The following is a 23,400-nucleotide window of genomic DNA, read 5'->3' as shown; positions in this document are numbered from 1 at the left end:
AGAGATCTCTCCCCCGAGGGACTCCAGGAGTAAGCCTCTCCTCGGCTCCGGTGGCCCTTCAACACTGATGGTCGCAGTTGTGGGTCATGTAAATTGCCAAAAGACCCGCTTTTTAGGCTTATTTGTATGTGATTTGCAGGAGCTCGTCCTTCCTGCGTCCGTTCAGCTCGGCGGCCCGGCCCCGCCCCCAAAAAAAAAAAAAAAAAAAGGGCATTTTAACATTAGAAATACATATCTGTTCTTATCACTTTAGAATACACTCCAGGCAGTTTCGATGTTTAGACCCCCCTAAGATATCAATAATATGTTTGCTGCTCCAACCACCACTCTGCCGCGGCTGATATCATCAGTGAAGATGATCTTAGGCAACTGCATGCTTTAGCATGAGGAAATATTGGAGAGACTTCTGCGCATGCACAGTAATAGTCTCGCTGCAACAATCATCATCTCCTCACAGAGATTCATTAGATGCATTTTCTCAGAAAACATAGTGTTTATGATTGAGAGACTGCAAGGATATTCAAGTCTATTTGCACCAAAATCATAACATTGGGCTATAGTAGTTTTGCAGTTTAGAATGTTTCTTTAACATGTTTAGGTCTAATTATTAATTGTTCCTCTATATGATCTATAACTAATAACATAAATGACAATGCTGAGATTTTGTTACAAATTGTGCAATTTGATGGAACATTTTGGACTCCGCTGAGTTCCCAAAAGTGTAAACAATGTATAAATAATGTTTGTAAATAACAAAAAAAGCTCAGAAATCTAAAAGACTAAATAAAACTTAGATTACATTCGAGCAGATTGACATGCATTAAACAATAACATTAAAAATCAATCCAGAATATCAATATAATGATAAACGATTAAAAAAATTACATACCACAATCACTCACGTAACCAGCTGTGAAAATTTAATTCTGGTAATGGGATCAATTACTTCATAAGGGTCATCTCAAAATAGCAGAGTGGACAGGAACTGCAGAGGAGGAAGTTAGGCAGGGGTATTCCAAAACGTTACCAGGAAGTTTAACCGTGTCTTAGAGAATGTTTTTTACATTTGTTGCTACAGAGTGGAAATGTAAGGAGGTCCAGGCTGCTTATATAGGAAGCAAAAATATATTTTTGGCTATATAGAACTGGAACCCAACTACAGGATAGGAAAGAGAATTGCAAAACATGTGAGGAGCACGTGAAGTTGGAGACAGATTTTAAGGAACTGCATGAGGGACGTAGCCTCAGAAAATAAATATATTAAGACACGGAGTGAATGGCGCTGGGGAGTGACTGGCGCAGGTGATAAAGCAGCCAGTGTGTCAAATGCAGAAAAGTTAAGGCAAGTTTATACCTAAGGAAAGATAAGTAGGTCAAGGGCTGTCAGCAATAGTCCAAAAGTGAAGCAGAAGCCAAGAAACAAACACACCAACATGAGGGCAGGAACTGGGTACAAATTAGCAGGTATGATCCAAACAAGGTTAGTGAGGAACTCTGGGCTTCAGGCACAAAGGCGGTTAAATAGGTCTCCAACAATGTCACAAGACATGCCAATGTCATTGTGCCTTGAGCGTGAGACCCTTGACTACCAGCAAAAATTAAGAAGAAAAGTTCAAGATCACAAAACACCAGCAATTAATGACTGGATAGTACAGTCAACTTTAGATTCTCTGACATTTCCCTGAAAATATCAAGGTACCTAGGTTGGAGGCATTGATAAAAAAAAAACAAAAAAACTAGCTTCTGCTTACTATCACTAAAGCATTATACTCATCAGCATAAAGTTGAACAAAGGTGAACATTTTACTGCCAAATTCCTACTGATGGGTTGCTCAATAGTTTGGAGCCTATAGCTATTTAATACATTAAGCAACACTGAAAAAGGTGGGGCTCTAGTTCATTGTTCAGGAGCTACTTCACTTTCTTTTGGTGGACCTGAAGAAATTATGTGATATTAATGAAAGGGAGTCATGGTGAGGAAGAAGCTTGGGTTGCGTGTAGTGAGATTTGGAGGGCCCTAGTTCTAGGTATATTTCTGGAGATTAAACTAGGCATAAGAGAGATAACCAGGTAGTCAAGAGGAGGATGTTAGTGTGAGGCAGAGGGTGAAACCATAAGGCACCTTTAACTTTACATATGGATTATATCCATAGTCAATAACCTGGAAGTACTAGGCATAAACCCAGGTACAGAATAAGACTAAACATATGCCTAAATGGGTCAAGGCTTCAAGTAGGAAATGTGCAACTTGAGAGTAATCCAATGATAATTTTTTTATCTCAAAATCAAAGGGCAAGGGCACATAGAAAGCACTCATGGAGCAATTGAAGCAGGTTGCCTGGTCTGATGAAACATGTTTTCTTTTAGATCAGGTAAATGGTGGCATGCGTGTGCGTTGTTTACCTGGCGAAGTGATGGCAACAGGATGCACTAAGGGAAGAAGGCAGGCCAGCGGAGGCAGTGTTATGCTCTGGGCAATGTTCTGATGGGAAATTATGTGCCCTGGCATTCATTTGGATTTAACTTTGGCACATACCACTTGCAGACTGTAACCCCTTCAAGGTAATGATGTTCCCTGAAGCAATAGTCTTTTTCAGCAGGATAATGTGCCATGCCACACTGTAAAGGGAACAGTCTGAGGAACATGACAAAGGTTTAAGGTGTTGCCTTGGTCTCTAAATTCCCCAGATCTAAATCTGATGCATCAGTGGGATGTACTGGAATAACAAATTCGATACATGGAGGCCTCAACTCACACCTTGCTGGACTTAAAGGACCTGCTCTGCTGCTAATTTCTTGGTGCCAGATACCACAGGACACGTTCCGAGGTCTTGTGGAGTCCATTCCTCGATGCAAATTAGCATCTTAGGTTGCCATGATGTGGCTTCTACTTCCAGTACAATCAAGAGGTGGAACCAAATGGCATGGGAATACAGTTGATGAAAACGTGCATTTTCACACCATTTTGTTTAATCTCAATATTTTTTCTCTAAATTGTTGCATGGTCAAAATTCATTTGAATGAAAATGCTATACGGACAAAGCTTGTTTTTTCTGAAATAAAAAATGTGTCGACCGTGCACAAGTTTAAGAAATACTTAAGGAACTGGGGAGTGAGGGGGAGGAGTGCAACAGCTCCAAATAGAGCAGTACATGAAGTAGAAAGGTACATTTTAAACTCACTGCATGTACTTGAGCAAAGGATGATGCCCTCTAATTTCATCAGATATTGTGGTAAGAAGGGGAAAAGAGGTGTTGGAAAAGATGGTAGGTTGGCAAAAGAAGCATCCAGAGGCAAAGCAGAGAAAGATACACGGATTCAATAATGGCTGCATTTGTGATTTACGAATAGTTTGGGACATGGAAACCAGAGACAGTGCCCAGACTGAGGCCTATTCTTATAGCTATAGCACTAGGATACATTGCTTAAGACTCAAAGACAAATCAAAAATAATACTGGTCCGTATCAAGTGTTACCTTTTGACAGTATAGGTGGGAAAAGTCACCCAACAATTTGTCTGCAAACAGCATTTATCAAGTGGTTCCTGGAAATAACATTTGTTATAGACCTTTATTATTTTTCACTTGTCTTTGAATTGCTCATTTTGTTTGTTTGTGTTTGTTGAGTCCAGTTTTGTACACTGGAACACTAGTCATTATAGATGCAAAGAGTGTCAGGACATATGAATGACTGTGAAATCGCTATATTACAATAAGAGATTTATTAGGCAGTTTTTATAATTTTTTATTAGGTAGTTTTTATAAGTTTTTATAAAGTTTTTATAATTTTTGTGAAATTTTATTTTAAACATTTTTGCGTGCAGGAAATGTCATTATTTACTTAGTTTTTTTTCCAGGACAGGAGAGCTGCCCCTTCCTACATTTGCACCCTGTATACATGGGTTGAGTGCTCCTACATACTAATTGTCATATTAGCTTTCATTTCATTTTTTTTACGGTGAATGCTGGCTTGTGCTGAGGGTTTTTTGTTTTTTACTTTTTTTCCCCCTACTTGCTCGCTGGCTGTCAGCTGGAAAATAGCTCAGATTTTTTATAATTCACTTGCAATAAGGCATCTGAGGCCATATGGGCAGCCTGCCAGATGTATTCAATACCCAATTTCATTCAAACCGGTGCTCTGTAAATGATCCTATACTTTATACAAAATTCAGATGCAAAAAGTACTGATTTTAAAGCTGACATTAAAGTCATCTGGCCGGTTAGTGCTAATTCAGTTAGGATTACTGATTTTCAACCGGATTTGGGAATAGTAAATATGAGAATTGCAAATCCAGTCCGTGCCTGGTAATTTTATTTTGTGAGCAACCCTATTAAATACACAAGCCAAATGTGGCTTTAATAAATCTGTGAAATGCAGTCAGGATGACTGACAGATGTGCCCCGACTCTGCAAAGATACCTGGTGGTGAGTGTTTACTCACATTACTCGCATGACCCTAAACAATACATTGCTGGTATATTTAAAGGATTTAAAGAATCAATGCATCTCTATGAGGAAAATTCAGCGTCCCAATGCAGAGCATGGAGACACTGAACGGCAGTGCTGCCTACTGTGAAGCACTGCCCCAGGAAGCACCTCCAGCGGCCATCAGAGGAGTGGTCACTTGGAGGTGTCCCTAGGGGCCATGTAAATACTGCCTTTTCTCTGAAAAGGCAGTGTTTGCATTAAAATGCCTGAAGGCAATGATTATACTCACCAGAACAACTGCATTAAGTTATAGTTGTTCTGGTGACTATAGTGTCCTTTAAAGGGAATTGTCATGGACCCAAGGTTTCAGGGCAAGTACCTCTTGCTTGGGTGGAAATTTTACAAGGGGCATTCCTTGTGTTAACAAAATATGTAAATTTCATGTTGTTTGAACTATATTTAATGGCATTGGGCACATTGGTCTAACAGAGAACAAAGATTTTTGAAATCTATTCCCATATTTTGGTATTAAGAGTTATCTGAACAAAACGGCATTGAGTATTTGTTTGGTGTGGCTAAGGGATGTTTTCAGCAAGAAAAGCAAGGAGTTATTGGAAGAGAACTTAATGGGGACCCGTGTGTAGTGTTACTTACACTATTGTATGCTCTACTCGTATAAATAACTCTGCACAGCTACAATAAAGTCTGTTCTGTTTTGACCACTAAATGTAGTCTCGACTGGCGTGGGGTAATGGCTATAACGGCTGCTAGAATCATTCACTATAGTTCATCTATGAATGATGATCACTTCGAGATAGACATATATATCTACGGCTCCAGGTATTTCGACTCGGCAAGGCGATATAAGATGGTCCGGAAATAGCAGAGAAAGCAGATAAGTAACAGAGGTAGCCAGGAGTAGCAGGGGGATTTTACAGGAATCAAGACCTAAAGGAACACTGCGGGCACCATAACAACTTAATTGAAATGAAGTTGTTATGGTGCCATTAGGTGCGTACTTTTTTTTATGAATGAGAGCTACGGGTTGGATTAGAGTGTCAGATGACACCCCGGTGGAAAGTAAATTGCAGAAGCTACAGGCAACCTTTTGGGGCTTCATTTGCAGAGCCTGGACGTAGAACGGTTTAACCCCTTCAGGTAAGAAAGCCTTCAGGGACCTCCTGGCACCATAACAACATAATTTTGATGAATCTGGTGTTCCTTTCAAGGATTACGCGCAACAGAGAGCCATAACTGACAGTGCAGGTTTGAGCCCATTGGGTGAGAGAGATCAGTTAATGGCTTTCTGTCAGAAGTAGTGGAGGCAAGGAGCGGTGTCCTACAAACACCAGAGAGGAAAACAAAGTAAAATGACTTGAATACTTACAATGGGAGGATCCCGGGCACTCCTGGCACCAAAACCATTACAGCGCTCTGTTGTGGTTATGACGATTGGAGTGTTTCTTTAAGTAGCTGTGTGTTCAAACCCAAATCAGTTATTAAAAAATGTTACAATATTTACAAACGTATTCATTTATTTGCACAGCTGCCAGTTGTACTAATCCTTACTTATCATATGGCAGCACTATTGGGAAAATTAAATATTTTACAAAACTAAAGAAGCTGTTGCAAACATCAGACTTGATTTATTCCTTTTCATATAAATGCTACAAGGAGCAATGAATCACACAGTAGAACTCTTACAGATAGGGGCCATATCACACATTCTAAACCTTTTATAATAGTATAAACCTAGCAGCACAGAATCAGCACAGCTCTATATTCCAAGGTTCAGCATTTACCTTCAGGTCTTGTTTGTTTCTTGTTTATTTGACTGAACTACTTTGTAACCTGATCACATTCAAATAGGAGACAGGAGGGGTGGCACTGCTTGGGAAGGGTCATTTAGGAGGTATGTATGAATGCAACAGGACCCTAAGCATTAAAAGACTGGGCTTTGCCTTACCTGAGGTCACATGACCCTAAGCCAGGCCCTCCCTAGAGATCTCATACCATCCTGTTCACTTTTCATTTCTCACCAGAACCAAGAGGTGAGCACAGTGTGTGTGTGAATGCTCCCCACACCTGGTGAAAACCAGCTTGTGTAAAGTTGACAAACTTGTTTGTCAAGTGTGTGACACAGCACAGCAAGCAGGAGAGGCAGGCAGAGGCCATTTGGGAAGATGGAATAAGGAGCTGTATTTGGTGGCCTGTGTTTTAAAGATTCTATTTGGAGTATGGGAAAAGAATTTCATCCAATCTGATTTCGGGGGAAAAATTCAAAGCCATAGGATCAGTAAGGCGGAATCTGCAGGAAGCTGAACAGGTGAGATCAGACTGACACACTTTATTCCGTGGCTGTTATTGTCCTGAATGAAATGGATTTGTCTTTCTGTCTGTGTCTGGGCGACACATTGTATTTATTTCCCGTGTTTGTGTGCCTTCTTTTGGCTGGCTGTGTGTAATGGGATTTGTAATCCAAGCAAACATGAAATCCACAGCTCATACCTTCCAAACCTCCCCTCGTTTGTTTTCTTTGACATCAAGCTTACTATATGCTTGGCTTGCAATGGCTATCAAAAGCTGGGATTTGGAGTGATTTTGTCATTTTCTCGGAAACAGTGGTACATCATCTTACGACTGATTTCTAAAGCATATCTCCTCAGAATATAATATACGTGTGTGTGTGTGTGTGTAATCTGTCTATGGATTGAAAGACTTGGGATCTATTTACTAAACAGTGTGTTCTAATGAGCTAAAAACCAAACTGCCAAATCTATTGGATACAGCCTGTTAATTCTGACAAGGTCTTGTTTTCTGTTTGTTTCCCCACCAAATAGGGTTATTATCTAACGTGTGAAAGTGTTGGGCCGGAATTGCCAAATTGTTAAAATTATCCAAGTCGGCTATTCTTTCAGTTCTCTTATTTTGGAATAAAATGTTACACTTTGGGTTCCTGACACTCTTTGAGAGATCTATTATACTGTCCTAAAGTTTGCCTTTTGGGAATTCATTGAATTAAATGGACACCATAGCAACGTCATCTTGAGGTGCTGTCTTACCTTAAGGGGTTAAACAATTAACAAATAGTTTAACCCCAAAAACTGGATGAAGGCGCCCAATTGCTTTGCTCCTTCACATCTTCTAAAAGTCCAAGGCTTCAATCAGGAAGCCACATATCCGATGCTACTGAGTTGAAACACTCAGCCTATCATTGGCTCCACATTTGGGAAAATCAGTGAGAAATATATGAATGTAGGAGTTTACATGCTCTAGTCTAGAGCAGTGGTAGACAACCTTAAGCTCTCCAGATGGGAGATGCCAAAGGTTGTCTATCTCCTGGTCTAGAGGAACCACTGGTGGAACCCAAGTTAGTTGCCAAACCATTTGCAAATTAAGTGATTTGTCACCAGTGTTTTTTGATTGCAATCCCCACGCCTTTAGTGTCTGTCATTCAAATAGCCACTAGCAGCTTCAGACTAAAAGAGTTTTAATAGATGAATGTATTTTAGTCCATTGTTAGCATGCACAGTATGGAGATGTCAAATTAATTGGGGAAAAAATGACTTCAAAGGATTAGGCTGAGGTGAGGGATCTGTCTCCGTACTAGATGAAAGATAAATTTAAAGGGACGCTGTAAGCACCCAGACCACTTCAAGCCATTGAAGTGGTCTGGGTGCCAACTCCCATCACCCTTAACCCTGCAAGTGTAATTATTGCAGTTTTTATAAACTGCAATAATTACCTTGCGGTGTTGTTATTAGTAGCAGTAGTAGTATTTTATATAGTGGCAACTAATTCCGCAGCGCTTTACAATATTATGAAAGGGGGGGGGGGGGGAATTTTACAATACATGAGACAATTACACAGTGACACAGGAACAATCGGTAGATGAGGACCCTGCTCAAACGAGCTTACAGTATAGGTTAAGTCCTCCTCTAGTGGCTGTTTACCAGACAGCCACTAGAGGAACTTCCGGGTTCTTAGACGACTTTTAATCATCTAAACCAGTGCTCCCCAACCTTTTTATCGCCGCGGACCGGTAAACGTTTGATAATTTTTCCGTGGCCCGCTTGTTTTGATTTAATAAGACAAAAAAAAAGTCACATATATTAAAAAAACACACAGACACATACATAGTGAGAAAATCACAAACACAGTCACATAAAGACATAGACTCAAAATTGTTGGTTCAGGGTCCCACACATACTCAGACTGAATGTATATAGCATGTTCATGTGAGAGTTAATAAAAATGGGGTACATATGAGGGTATGTGACAGACAGGATAGGTAGGTAGTGTTACACCAGCAGACTAATGCTGATGTAACACCACCTATACTCAGCAGCTTCTTTCCCAGTCACAGACTGGGGGAGTTTCTGTGGCTGGGAACTCAAGGCTGTATTTCAGTCTCCTACCTACCTTGTCCCAAGCTGCCTCTGCTTCCATGCAGTGCCCCTTCTCTCTGGTGCCCGATCACAAGTCTCCTCTGCCCTCTGTTATGGCGCCAGTAGTGTGTGCATGGGGGCAGTGTTTGTGGGGCAGTGTGTGTAGTGTGTGTATAGGGGCAGTGTTTGTGGGGCAGTGTGTGTAGTGTGTGTATGGGGGCAGTGATTGTGGGGCAATGTGTGTAGTGTGTGCATGGGGGCAGTGATTGTGGGGCAATGTGTGTAGTGTGTGCATGGGGGCAGTGATTGTGGGGCAGTGTGTGTAGTGTGTGCATGGGGGCAGTGTTTGTGGGGCAGTGTGTGTAGTGTGTGTATAGGGGCAGTGTTTGTGGGGCAGTGTGTGTAGTGTGTGTATGGGGGCAGTGATTGTGGGGCAGTGTGTGTAGTGTGTGTATGGGGGCAGTGATTGTGGGGCAGTGTGTGTAGTGTGTGTATAGGGGCAGTGTTTGTGGGGCAGTGTGTGTAGTGTGTGTGTATGGGGGCAGTGATTGTGGGGCAGTGTGTGTAGTGTGTGCATGGGGGCAGTGTTTGTGGGGCAGTGTGTGTAGTGTGTGTATGGGGGCAGTGATTGTGGGGCAATGTGTGTAGTGTGTGCATGGGGGCAGTGTGTGTATGGGGGGTAAGGAGGGTAGGGAGGCTTTTTTATATTTTTTTTATTTAATTAAAATTAATATATTAATGTCCCCCCTCCCTTCTTACCTTTACTGGGAGGAGGGGGGACATTTCTTAGTCCCTGGTGGTCCGGTGGGGAGTCCCTGGTGGTCCGGTGGGGATTCCCTGGTGGTCCCAGTGGTGGTGAGATGAACTCTAGCCCAGTTACAGGGCTAGAGTTCACTCTCGCGAGATTTGGAGCGTTGCCGTGGTTACCGCGGCAACGCTCTAAATCTCGCGAGAGCAGGACCCGGAGGAGCTGCAGGTAAGAGCTCCCGGGTCCTCTCTCACTCCCTCCCCTGCCGGCTGTCAGCACAGTGCCTGCAGACCGGGGAGGGAGATCTCTGATCTCCCCTCCGGTCCGCAGGCACATTGCAGGGCTGGCACTTGGGCAATGCCAGCCCTGCATTAGCCGGCAGGCTCGCACACCCCACACCCCTGGGCGGCCCGGTACCGTTTGATCCACGGACCGGTACCGGTCCGCGGCCCGGGGGTTGGGGAACACTGATCTAAACCACGCTGGACGTCCTCACCTACTGCATGAGGACCTCCAGCCTCGCCGGAATCCCCATAGGAAAGCATTGAATAATGATTTCCTATGGGGAGATCCTAATGCGAGCGCGGGGAGGAGTGTGGATTCAGGTAAGTGACTAAAGGGGTATTAATCCCTTCAGTGACATGAGATGTGGGGCGGGGGGAGGAGGGGATCACTCCAGGATTCTACAGTGCCAGGAAAACAGGTTTGTTTTCCTTGCACTAGAAAGTCCCTTTAAGAGCAGGGTCTTTGTTTTGTGTCATTGTTTGTAATTTGAAATGTTGGCAGAAAGAGCCAAACTGAAAGCAGAGCAAATTTAGTTATTTTGGCTTAAAAGTTTAAATTCCCTTAGATTTCACTTTGAATTACCAACAACTCAAACTTTAGACAGAGAATGATAGAAACTGCGTTCGAGAACATACAAGAGCAAACAAACCCTATAATTCCAATATATAGTGCTTTATAAATCCAATACTCCAGATTGCTATATTTGTTAATGTTTTTTATTATTTTTTTTGTTGTAGTGGAAGAATAGATATTTTTGTTTTGTGTTTTTTTTGTTTTGTTTTTTGGAAGAGAAGGTCCTTCATAGTTAAAATTTGCAACAACAGTGTCAATTCTACCATGCAACATTACCTGTTTGTAATCAGATGTGAAGTTTTTATCTCCTGCTCTGTAAGTTGAACTTTAATCACACACAGGGGGTCTAGAAGGCTATTACCAGAGCAATAGAAACAACAATTCTATATTAAACAGACTGTGCAATAAAGAAAGTGTAAACATTAGATGACTCTTTACAGGAAATGTTTAGGAAGGCTGTGCAAGTCACATGCAGGAAAGACTGCATAGATAAAGTGATTTAACCCCTAAATGGCAGAGAATTGAGCAATGATGCTGCAGTGACATGATCTATACGCCAAAACTGCTTCAATAAGCTAAATTTTGGGGGGGATTATAGTATCCCCTTAAAGGGATACTATAGTCCCCAAAATAACTTTAGCTTAATGAAGCAGTTTTTGTTTATAGATCATGCCTCTGAAGTTTCACTGCTCACTTCACTGGGCATTAAATCACTTTTGTTTCTGTTCATGCAGCCCTAGCCACATCTTCCGTGGCTGTGACTGACACAGCCAGCATGAAAACAAAATGGTCTCATTTTTAATGAAATGTTACTTACTTTAAAAGTTTTTGTCTCCTGCTCTCTAAATATAAATTTTAATTTCATACATAATGCTCCTGCAGGGCCTAACAAGTTGTTAAAATAGCAGGAGGTATGAAATTCTAAATTACACAGAATTTCCAATAAAGGAATTGTAAACATTAGATGACTCTTCACAGGAAGTCTTTAGAAAGGCTGTGTAAGTCACATGCAGGAAGGTGTGATTAGAACTACATAAACAAAGTAATTTAACTCCTAAATGTGCAGCCCAGGAATCTGGGACACCTGGGTGGGATGGCAGGCCAGGATCCCAAAATCAAAATTGTCCCGCCAAAAGCAGGAATTTTTGAAGTCCTCACCATGTAAGTTGTGAGTCAACAAGAATTAAAAGTAACTTTCAAGTGTTTGGCCAAGATAGCCAAACTGAAAAGATTGTGCAGTTGGACAATTGTTCCATTTTGTTCTTTAAATTAGTCTTCGAGCGGTTTTTGGATCATAGTTCCCCAAATTCGAGGTACTTTTTTTAAATGTGAAGAGAGTGGTAGCTCACCCCTGCTTTACTCTAATAATAAAGGCTTTTGTGTAAATAAAACAAAGTATGTTATCCGGAGGATAGGTCATGCCGGGGTTAATGTAAATATTTGCTTGTCTCAACCATTGTAATCAGACAAAGCCATGGAAAAGTCATATGATTTCACATGGATTTTCATTCAGCACATTTTAAGAGTGATATTAATTTACTGCATGTCTTGTCTAAAAATAAATAAATAAAATAGACTGTCACGGTTGAGATGTCAGTGCATAAGGTAAACTTGTGGAAGTACCACACCCAAATGACAATTCATGTCACCTGGCAATGAAACCAGCACTGATGAAAACTCAGACCTGACGATCTTCCAGGATGGAGATGGGATGGGTTATTAACAGGTTCGCAGAGCTCTGTGAAGGTCTAAAGAATGTGGCCAGACTAAATAACAGCCTGCCCCCTAAATCAGACCATGTACGGAGCACTGCAGTGCTCTGTGTATTATCTATTTTGCCCAGTCCCCTCTTGTATTCTCAAATGTGTTGAACCCGGATTTGTGCTGGGACATAACCCCAAAATGTGGGAATGTCCTGGCAAATTCAGGACTAGCGGCACCTATGAAAGCTGTGTACACAGCACTTGTCCATGCCCGATGAGCTCCTTTGGGTTTTTTACTGTCAAGTAGCTGAATTGGGACCAATCTCCGTTACACTTCCAATTTGACTATTTAACCTAAATTTTCAAGATCACTTTTAAATTCACTTTGAATTTCTTCTAATTCACACATTACTAATTAACCAAAGTTTATGCTTGACTAGATATATAAAAATGCATGCTTATTTATTCACAAAGTGCTTAACTCCAGTGGATTTAAAACTAAATTGAAAAATTTAGATTAAAGCAAGCTGTGACTATATATGAAATTGGACCCTTTATAAAGAGAAATTGGACCCTTTATGTGCGGGGCATTTATATGCACTTGAAGAAGGCTTTGTATGTCGAAATGGTTTTACACGACCAGTGTTGTTGTTTTTTTTTTTTTTTATATATATTTTAATGCCTTTTTATCTTTCTATACTGGTGGATTTTTGTTAGCTTGAGAGGGGGACACCAGATAATTTTACAATAGTTTTTTTTCTTTTTTTCTTTTGTTTTCTATATATGTTTTTCTACGCTTACTCTTTAAATATAGGGTATTGTCCAATCTGTTAAGTATTTTATTAGTTAATATTTTCACTGGCACTTGGCACACTTTGTTTATTGCTTTTGTACATTTTGTATAATTACCCATTGTGGCGAAACCAGCCTCGCCACTGGGCATTGGAGAATACTGATTGCCAGCCTCCTGCCCTGTGACTATGGCCCCATGTTGAAATGCTTGATTTTCACCTGAAAAGACCCGAAAGCCAGGTCATTCGGTCAGTGTTACTAGCTATGCCATGGAGCCCATTCGTATAACGAAAGACTATGTGAAAGACTTTGGCTCCATGACAATTGAACTGTGTGTATGTGATCTGAGCGCCATTCAGTAATAATGTGTGCTCAGATCTAAGCTATCTGGGGATATGTTGAATGTACCGGTTTTATGCAATAGCTGCACAGTTATATATTTTTATGTATTTTATTGTCTTTTGCTACCATGTGGCTAATGGAGTTTTGCCTCTGTCCTTGGAGATATTTGGATTACTTCCCAATTATCTCCAGGATAGAAGACTCTGTGGAACTGGTTTTGGGCAGAAAAGCCATGCATAATTTGGTCACAAAGGACGTTGATCTAACTTTTGACCCACTGGACCAATTTGTATGATTTTGACATATGTTGGTATTTGGAGTATGCTGATTCTGAAAATGTGAATGTGATGTATACTTTTAAAGTTATGAATATTGTGTAAAACTGTGTATTTTCCTGCCTGTGATAGTTCTATTTACCCATTGTGTAAGGTAATTGTATCACAGGCAGAGGGGAGGATTTTGTGTGGGAGTGTCTGAGTGTATTGTACATGTTTATTGGTTGTTTTACAAAACCCTGTGGGTGGTACTAACGTGTATATAAGAACAATAAACCCACAGCTCTGGTAGTTCTACTTCACCCTCAATTTGGAGTGCCGTCTCTTATTGGGGGAATCTGCTACAAGGGATTGCTATGCTAGTCATACTCTCTTGCTATAATCACTACGAAGTTCTTTTAAGAGCTTGTTCCTGTTTTGCTCTCTGAAGGAATCTACGGTGGTTATGGTGTCTGCTGGAGTGCTTGGAGCCCTCAGGAAGCGCTAGGACCATCCTTCAACGGAGGTACCCAGTCGGGGTGCCAGGTGCCTCCCATGTATTCGGTTTCATTTGAGTTGTGTGGTTCAACACTCGTCTGTGTGTGGTAGGGTTTGCCTTTCGTTTCTTATGTAGGTTTCCGAGTAGGGCCACCCAGAGAGACCGGGATGAACGGGTGTCCAAGTCTTCAGGGACCAGCTTTCTTATTTCATTGTATATCCCTTGTCAAGCAGCTATTGTTGCATTTGAAAATGATTTTGCATCTTATCCCTAGTCGAATGTTTGCAGTTCCCTTGTGCACACACTTCCGAATTTATATGCACAGTCTAATCATGGCCAAGTATTTCAGCTGGAAAGAGAACCGTTGATTAAAACTCACATGTGGAAGAGATATTCTGTGATGAAGCACCATTCTAAGGGAACCCACATGCTCTGAATATAATCCTTTTATAGTCCAAGGTGGAACTTTTGCTTCCTATTATTCACTAGTGTGAATTGTCTGAAAATGTCCGTACAAAAAATACTAATTGGAACAAACCTTCAGTCAGCCCATGTTTTTATTTATTTTTTGACCTATAAATTTACACTTAAGTAAACAAAAATAGCTGATGGTGTTTATTAATTGTCTTTTCATTATAACACATTCTTAACCAAGTCTTGTTCAGTTTAATCCAATAGGCACTCACAGAAAAAGTTCAACTAGACACTTGAATAGCATATTCTAGGTTTATCAGAATAGCACTGGGTACCTTGGCCATGTTGTCCTAACTGCACAACAACGCATCGGAAGCTTGTACACTGCAACGAGATGTTGATCCACACAGATCTCTAGAAGTGTATCATGTCTCTCTGTGAGAATATGTCTCCATATAAATTCCGATTTCTTTATGGCATTTGTATTCAGCAGTTTGCTGAACCTCCGCTCCTACCTATTTACCCACTTCATGTGGTTGATATGAGTGATCAATTGCAGTTAATAATATAAAATTATTTTTGAACCAAGAAAGGTACATTTTGCTTCCTGTGAGTTTAAATATGTTGTAGGGCAGGGAAAGGCAATATTTGGCACTCCTGATATTGTGCAGCATCTCAAACACAAATAAAGACAGTGACTATCACTACACGCAATATCAACATGTGATAAATTGACGTCATTCTCCTTATCCGATGTTGCAATATTGCAGCTTTACTTCCCATAAAGAATAATTATTTTCTTGTAGGACAGCCTTGTCCTCTTCCACCCCCGATCACCTCCACCCTCTTACTGTCAGGAAACTCTGGATTTGCTGAAAGCATTTAATGCCTTACCCATGAGAGTTCATTCTTGTATCAAAAGATTATACTCAATAGGTGTTGGGCTGAAATAAAAAGGAAAAAAAAGATGACTGAAAATCAAGAGCACTGACCCCTAGATAATTTTTTTTTTTTTAATTTTTTTTCTTTCTCAACTCTGTTAAACAATGTCTGTATAGAACAACAAAGTAAAGTCACTTCTTGAAAAATCCTTAATGCTCCATTGATAACAGGTTGTTGATGATGCATATAAATATAGTGTGTTAGTGTGCGTGACTGGATGTAGCAAGATCAGAAGATGTAAGAAAGGTATCACAGTGTATTGGCTGTAACAATCGCCATGATTTTATACCAGCCAGTTTCAGCATATGTCACACCATTCATTTACTTTACAATCAGAAACTCTGGTTTAAAAAAAAAAGGAGGGGGGTTATTTCCATAATCCTAATCGATTTTATTATTAAATTTTTTTTATTTTTTTTTTATTTTTTTACAGCAATAGAGCAATTACCTGCAGCTCTAAGGTTTCCCATAGATATTTCCCATAGTATCACATAATGTAAGGTAGGATAAACTAGGTGTAAACCTAAGGTATCCTGTAAAGTTAGATCTGGTAAACTAAGCTACAGCCTAGAGAATCCACCTGCAAGCAGCTCTCCATTGAGTAAATTCTCCGTAAGGTAAAGAGGAAATGTGGGGAAAAAACTAATATGCTTATTTTATTTTTTTTCATTTCAAAAAAGTTTTCTTATAAACTAAAAATACAAAAAAAACAGACCATTAAAACGTTTTTGTTTACACACGAAAATACAGATGGCATTACTCCACTGATTCTCAGAATGATTCACCCTGCTCAGAGATGGTGTGTCCTTTTGACTACAGAACACACCGTATGATTTGAAATATTCTCTTGGAGGAATTTGCCTGACCCTCTTCCCCATATACATATTGTTTCTTCATATGCTGATGCATACAGTGTTGGGTTTCATTTTTCATGGCTCTTTTGACTCTGTATGTGCATTGCATGTGAGATTGACACGGTGGGGCATACAAATAGCGTGACTCACAGGTAAATCACAGGGACGTTTTTATTGGATTGAGTGGTTATTGCTTTTTACAATTTCTACTCAGAATTCCTCATTGTATGTATGTCTTGTGCAAAACTGATGATGCAATAAAATATTCTTACAAAAACATACTATTCTTTTAACCTTTTTAATATTTTTTTTCCCCTTCATTTAATTTCTGGGGTTTTTTTTGTGGGTTTTTTCATGACCTTAAATCAATGATATAAAATACAAATTGATAAATAATTAGAATTCAATTCTACACAAAAAGTTAAAGTGTATATAAGAAAAATTGTATTTGAATAGTTCTGAAAATATTTTAGATGTAAGCATTTTTTTTATGTATTCCCCCACCCCTTTCGTTTGCAACGTAATCATGGCTATTCTAAGAAAATATCGACCGTTCTAGTTGTGTAAATCTGCAATAAATGAAAATAGCATGGATTTTTGCCCTCTAAATACTAAAAGAAAGTAACCTTTTTGGCTTGCTTGCTATCTTTAAAACATTCCCCTCTGCCACACAGGCGGTGCCCTGCATTTTTTCCTTTAATTTCAAATCCAATCTTTGTGTGTGTGTGTGTGTGTGTGTGTGTTAAAGGCAGGGGTGTGCAAGCTGACACATGTTGGAACACTGGTAATAGAACTTGAGTTTTTTCGCAATACATTTACCTCCCATTCACTTTTCTTACTATAAAATCATATTGTAAGTCTTTACTTGGATAGATGTGATTGAAGACGTTAACGGCCCCTTGAAAATTATAATTTCTTTTAAAATAGAGAGACAGAGAGCCCAGTGGGAATTCCTAGGATACACTTATTGAGTATATTGTGGAGTTCTTCTCGTGTGGTATTTAAACTTTAGAACACATGCATGTTATAACTGTTTAGCTTTTTTAATTAGTTTTTTTTTTAATGTAACCAATATGTTCTTAGGTTTTCAACTATTTGCATAGTGTTTCCTTAAGATGCCCAGACAAGTGAGACACTAAGTAATTCAAGATAAGGAAAAAAAAAAATGTGGAAGCAAATTTTTATTATTTTTTTTTTATTTTTTGAGAGCAGGAATAATTTTAGTTAAAGGGAAACTCCAGTGCACTGCAGGTTCCCTCTCCCTCCCACCCCCCAATCCCCAGTTGCTGAAGGGCTGAAAACCCCTTCAGTAACTTACCAGAGGCAGCGACGATGTCCCACGTCGCTGCTTCATCCGCCGCAATCATCTAATTGTCTAATATGTCTGTCTCTGAAAGGAATGTGGTAAGTGGTGTTCTTTAAAAACAAGTTTGCCTTTAGCCCTTGACGTCAAGATTTTAATGCAAATCTCCTTAGTTTACAGATTTTTTTTTTTTTTTTGCCTGAGGGATGATTCTATACTGGATATGGTTTTTATATGTAAAGGATCCACCTATTGTCTCTTCTCTAATAGTGGCCTGACCTAGATTCACCTTCATTGACGGTTTAATTCCTGAAACCAGCAGAGCTCCAGTCCCCCGTATCTTCCTATGAATTTTAGGGAGAATGTGACTGTAAGATTGCGTTCATTCCAGTTCTGCCAATTGTATTTTTCCCGAAGACAGAGTTTTTCAGGACACCCTGACATTTGGTGTGGACGTTGGTTCAGCTCTGTCAAAGATTGATTCAGGAACTTAATCATACAAACAAGTCAGAAAGACTCGAAAGTGCATCAATCAGTGGGTTGCAAAATTTACACCATTTGGTTCACAGATTCTGAGAGAAAAAAACATGCTGAATAGGAAAGCAGAGGAGTAGTAAAATAAAGGGATATATTCACTCTGTAATCTGGGTTTGTTTCTACTCAGAATTTGGGAATTTTGCAGACAGAACACTCAATCTGCACATATTTTGTCCGATTTTCAGTTTGATCCAAAGCAAATCTCCAAGTGTAATACTCGCTTGTTTTTCACAGCAGTAAATGACGTCTTTATTCAAAGCAGAATCACAAGCATTATTATAGCATACCTGAAAGAGAAAAACAAAATGGTGTATTTTATGCAGGATACTATTGCATTTATTCTGCACTATTGGTGCATGGAGTGTCTCTCTTAAAGGGACACTATAGTCACCAGAACCACTGCAGCTTAATGTAGTAGTTCTAGTGTCTACAGCCTGTCCCTGAAGTCATAGCACTGTAATTGCTGCCTTTTAGTGACACCACTAGTTGCAGTCAGTCAAACGGCCACTACAGGCGCTTCTTAGTTTAGATTGAATCTGTTGTGTAGTCTGGACCAGCTAAGGCAACATCAGTGCGGCGATGGAGAAAAGGTAAGCAAAGCTACCTCTTAAACTCCTCACTGAGTGGGGTCGGGCACCTAGATTGGTAGTCCAGCACTGTAGTGTTCCTTTAAATAAAAACAGAAATTAAAAGGTCATTCATTTAGCATTAACCACATTTGAATGTACTTGAACACATTTTTATTTAAAAGGAAGCTGTCTCTATCCAGAATGAATTATATTTTCTTTACTTATCCCCAGAGGCGGCTCTCTAATTAGGCGATTTAGGCGGCCGCCTAAGGCCTCGCGCTTGCTGGGGCCTCGCGGCCGCCTAAATCGCCTCAGGGCAGACTGAACTGTCGGATCCTCGGTCTATGACCGAGGACCCGACAGTGAGAGGGGGCCCGGCGGCTTGCCCAGTATGCCGCCGGGTGGCCCCTCCATAAGGTCTGCCCACATGGAGAGCCAGCCTCTGATCTGCAGCTCCGCCGAGTGCAGAGCTGCAGATCACGTAATGTGGTTCTCGCGGGCTTACAGAGCGTTGCCGCGGGTTACCACGGCAACGCTCTGACAGGCTCTCGCGAGAACAAGGTCTGCAGCTCTCGCGGAGCTGCAGACAGAACAGTCATCCCACCGGACCACCAGGGACTGCTGCCACTGGACCACCAGGGAATTTCAACCACTGGACCACCAGGTAATTATATATAAAAAAAAGGTATTTTAGTGTGTGGAGGCTTGTCACAGCCTCCACACACACTGTGCCCAAAAATGCCCACCCACCCTCACTGCCCCAAAACTACCCACCCTCACTGCCCCAAAACTGCCCACCCTCACTGCCCCCAAACTGCCCACCCTCACTGCCCCCAAACTGCCCACCCTCACTGCCCCCAAACTGCCCACCCTCACTGCCCCCAAACTGCCCACCCTCACTGCCCCCAAACTGCCCACCCTCACTGCCCCCAAACTGCCCACCCTCACTGCCCCAAAACTACCCACCCTCACTGGCCCCAAACTGCCCACCCCCACTGCCCCAAAACTACCCACTCTCACTGCCCACCCTCACTGCCCCAAAACTACCCACCCTCACTGCCCACCCTCACTGCCCCAAAACTACCCACCCTCACTGCCCCCAAACTGCCCACCCTCACTGCCCCAAAACTACCCACCCTCACTGCCCCCAAACTGCCCCCAAACTGCCCACCCTCACTGCCCCCAAACTGCCCACCCACCCTCACTGCCCCAACAATGCCCTCCCACCCCCACTGCCCACCCACATACACTGCCCTGCCCCCACATGCCCTGCCTCAAACATGCCCTGCCCCGCCATCCACATACACTGCCCTGCCCCCCCACTGCCCTGCCCACCACATACACTAACCACCACAGACACTGTCCCCCCCACTGACCACTACATACACTGCCCCCCACACTAACCATCACACTGACCACCACAGACACTGTCCCCCACATTGACCACCACAGACACTGTCCCCCACATTGACCGCCACATACCCTGACCCCCACAATGACCACCACATACCCTGACCCCCACATAACCTGCCCCCCACACTGACCACCACATAACCTTCCCACACATACCCTGCCACCCACAGTGACCACCACATACCCTGCCCCCCACGCTGTCCGCCACACACTCTGCCCCCACACAATTTCTCACACAAAATGCCCCCCACTGTCACACACCCTGCTCTCCCACACACTCTGCCACCCACATGGTCACACACCCTGCCCTCACTACACTGTGTCCCATACACCTTGCCCTTCCAATCTGGAACACACCCTGTCCCCTCACACTGTCACACACTGCCCCCACACTGTCATCTTCCTCCTCACTGTCACCTACTCACACCCTGCCCCCAAAAGTGTCACATTCCACCACACTGCTCTCTCAGCCTGTTACCCTTTCACACACTTGCAACCCATATTGTCAGCCCCCAACACTATGTCATCAATACATACAGTCCCCCCTCCAACACACTGCCCCTGCACACACTGCCACCCTTTCCAACACTGCCTCCCACACTCTCACCTACCCACCGTCACAATTCCACACACACATACAGCCACCCCACACACTGTCACCCCCCACATGCTGTCATGCCCCCTTCACCTCGCTCACATTAACCTCTCCTAATCTTGTTGCTCTCACCCCCTCCATCCATACCACAATTACTGGCCCTCGCTCTTCTACACTCACCCTATCACATTAATCCCCCTAATCCTATCACACTCATCTTCTCTCATACTGTCACACTCACCCCCAACCCTGTCACACTCATCCTTTTTCACATTAACCCTTTCACGTGGGCCCAACCATGCCACACTCACCCTGTCACGTAATCATGTCCGGCTCACTTTCCCTTTGCCTTGTCACACTCCCTACTCCAGCCGTTCAACACATAACCCATAACCCTGTCAAACTCACCCCCTCTTTACCCTATCACATTAACTTCTCCTATCCTGTCACTCATCCTGCCTAGACATGCCACACTCACCCTGTCACATAACCCTCCCTCATCCTGTCACTCTCACCTCCCCTCGCCCTGTCACACTTTCTCCTTTAACCGTGCCACACTCACCCCAACAGTGAATACAGAGACTAGCTCTGTATCCAGCGCTGCAAACCTGTCATACATTATAACTACAGCTCATTATACACAAGATGCAACCACTATATGTTTTTTTTATTATGAGTGTTAGTTGGGGGCCTCTTGTTTGAATTTCGCCTAAGGCCTCATATAGTCTAGAGCCGCCACTGCTTATCCCCTATACTTAACAATTAAATAAAACATTGACAACATTTCCGAAACGTAGCATAATAAATAAATTGCAGTAATATGCCCCATGTGTGCTTTCGCTTGTTCATCCTATGTAAGTAATGCTCCAGTAGCTGCTACTTTCGTATGCTGGATTTAAATAAATAAATCTTATCTGAAATGTGCCATATCCACTTTAAAAAAAAAAAAAACTGGAGTGAGGGCACCAATTTGAAATGTTTATGCAAGATATGTCATTATTTATTTTAACACGATTACTGGTTATCAATAAGTAAACAGTAGGTAAAGTCTGCTAACAGACCTTTAGAAAATCACATTCTTTTCTCTGCACGGGTGATATATGTTTGCCCAGGGCTAGGACACCCTACAGTGGTCTGTTACAATATAACTAGCTATAATTACAAGTGCTAACCTTGGCTTTGCAAAAACCACTCTGCTCCACAGAATCTATATAGGAAACAGCTTACAAATAGGAATGCTTAATGCTATTTTCTATGTATTATTTCACTTCTTTTCCAAGCAGAATAACTACTATAGTGCACTGCAGTGGTTATGGTCCTAGGTTTTCCCTAATGCCCCTGCCGCTCAATGTTGGAAATAGACAAACTGTTCTAGAATGGTTTGATTTCTTACCAGGGGTCACAGGGTGGAACTAGGGGAGGTGGGGAGCAGCGCCCGGCAAACTCCAGGTAAGATGGCATCCCATTCTAAAACAGTTTTACTACTTATAAGGGGTCGGGAGGGGGGGTCTGGGCTCTACTGGCTCCATATCAACTACAGAGTTGCTATGGTGCCTTGACTGTTCCATTAATGAAGCACTCTGTACTGTAATTCAGAAAAAAAATCTGAGTAATTACTATGGAGTTGTCAAGTTTAGTTTGTACTTATGTATTGATACACTTTGCGAAGTCCAATTTGATCATAAGTGAATAGTGGTTCTCATCAGAAAGCAAATGAATGCATAAAAATGTGTGAATATTCTGTTTAATAACTATGACTGATGAAAATGAGTACAAAATATATATGAGGCGTCGAGAATACACAAAACAAATCTCCAGGGTGCCGAACAGGCGAATATGGGCAAGAAAACAAAGAGGCAGAAGCCCGACAAGCTCTGACCGGGCATGGAGCGGCTTGCTCCAAGATGGCAGACTACAAGGTGGACTTCACAGACTCCTCAGGGGAAGACCCACTAGACGAGTTGGCTGTAAGCTTTCCTTCACAGGCAGGGCCGGTGCAAGGATTTTTGCAGCCCTAGGCAAAAAAAAATTTGCCGCCCCCCCCCCCCCATTTGTCTTGCCCACCATGTGACATCACAATGCCCGCCCATATGCTCTGCCATATGGGCCAACGTCAGTCTTCACAAACTGTCTTTTATCTGAAATGACTGTTTACATTATAAAGCCTACAGGCACAGGCTATAGACACCAGAACCACTAAATTATTCTGTAGTGCTTCTGGTGACTATAGTATACATTTAACGTGAGGTAAATTAGATATTAGTGCCACTAATAATATATTGGATTGCCTACTTACCACCAGATGAGGACAAGAGGCTGATGATGGGCTCTCTGGAGACAACAATTAACGAACAGGGCCCATTACACAGCTCAAGGTCTGGGCCCCCAGGGCTTGACCATGAGTATGCCCACCCATAAATACCTACATGGCCCACCCATGAGTTCTCTCACAGGAAGTGGAGTGTATGTGTGTAGGGGATGTTTAATGTGTTATTGTAGAGGATGCAATGTGTGTGTGTTCTTATGGAATGTAGTGTATAGGGATACCAATTTGTGTAAGGGATGTAGTGTGTTTATAGGGGATGCAGTGTGTGTTTGCATGTAAGGAATGCATTGTATGTTTCTGTGTGTGTAAGGGGTGCATTGATTGTGTAAGAGATGCATTTTGTTTCTGTGTGTAAGAGAATACGTGTTTGTGTGAACGTAAGGGATGCATTGTGTGTTTCGGGTGTGTCTGTGTGTGAGTTGTAATGCATTGTATG

General features: G+C 41.9%; 1 protein-coding gene across 1 annotated transcript in view; it reads left to right on the top strand.

Moving 5' to 3' along the window:
• Positions 1-6,309: 6,309 nt before the first annotated feature.
• Positions 6,310-23,400, top strand: part of ATP8B1 (ATPase phospholipid transporting 8B1) — a 79,881-nt gene continuing 62,790 nt past the window's right edge. Inside the window, exons 1-2 of the mRNA XM_063453937.1 lie at positions 6,310-6,339; positions 6,651-6,753. The gene's annotated coding sequence lies outside the window, so the exon portion shown is untranslated. The remainder of the gene's footprint in view (positions 6,340-6,650; positions 6,754-23,400) is intronic.

This window comes from Pelobates fuscus, chromosome 5, assembly GCF_036172605.1.
Source record: "Pelobates fuscus isolate aPelFus1 chromosome 5, aPelFus1.pri, whole genome shotgun sequence".
Taxonomy (NCBI): domain Eukaryota; kingdom Metazoa; phylum Chordata; class Amphibia; order Anura; family Pelobatidae; genus Pelobates; species Pelobates fuscus.
This window is presented reverse-complemented; position numbering and strand designations above follow the sequence as displayed.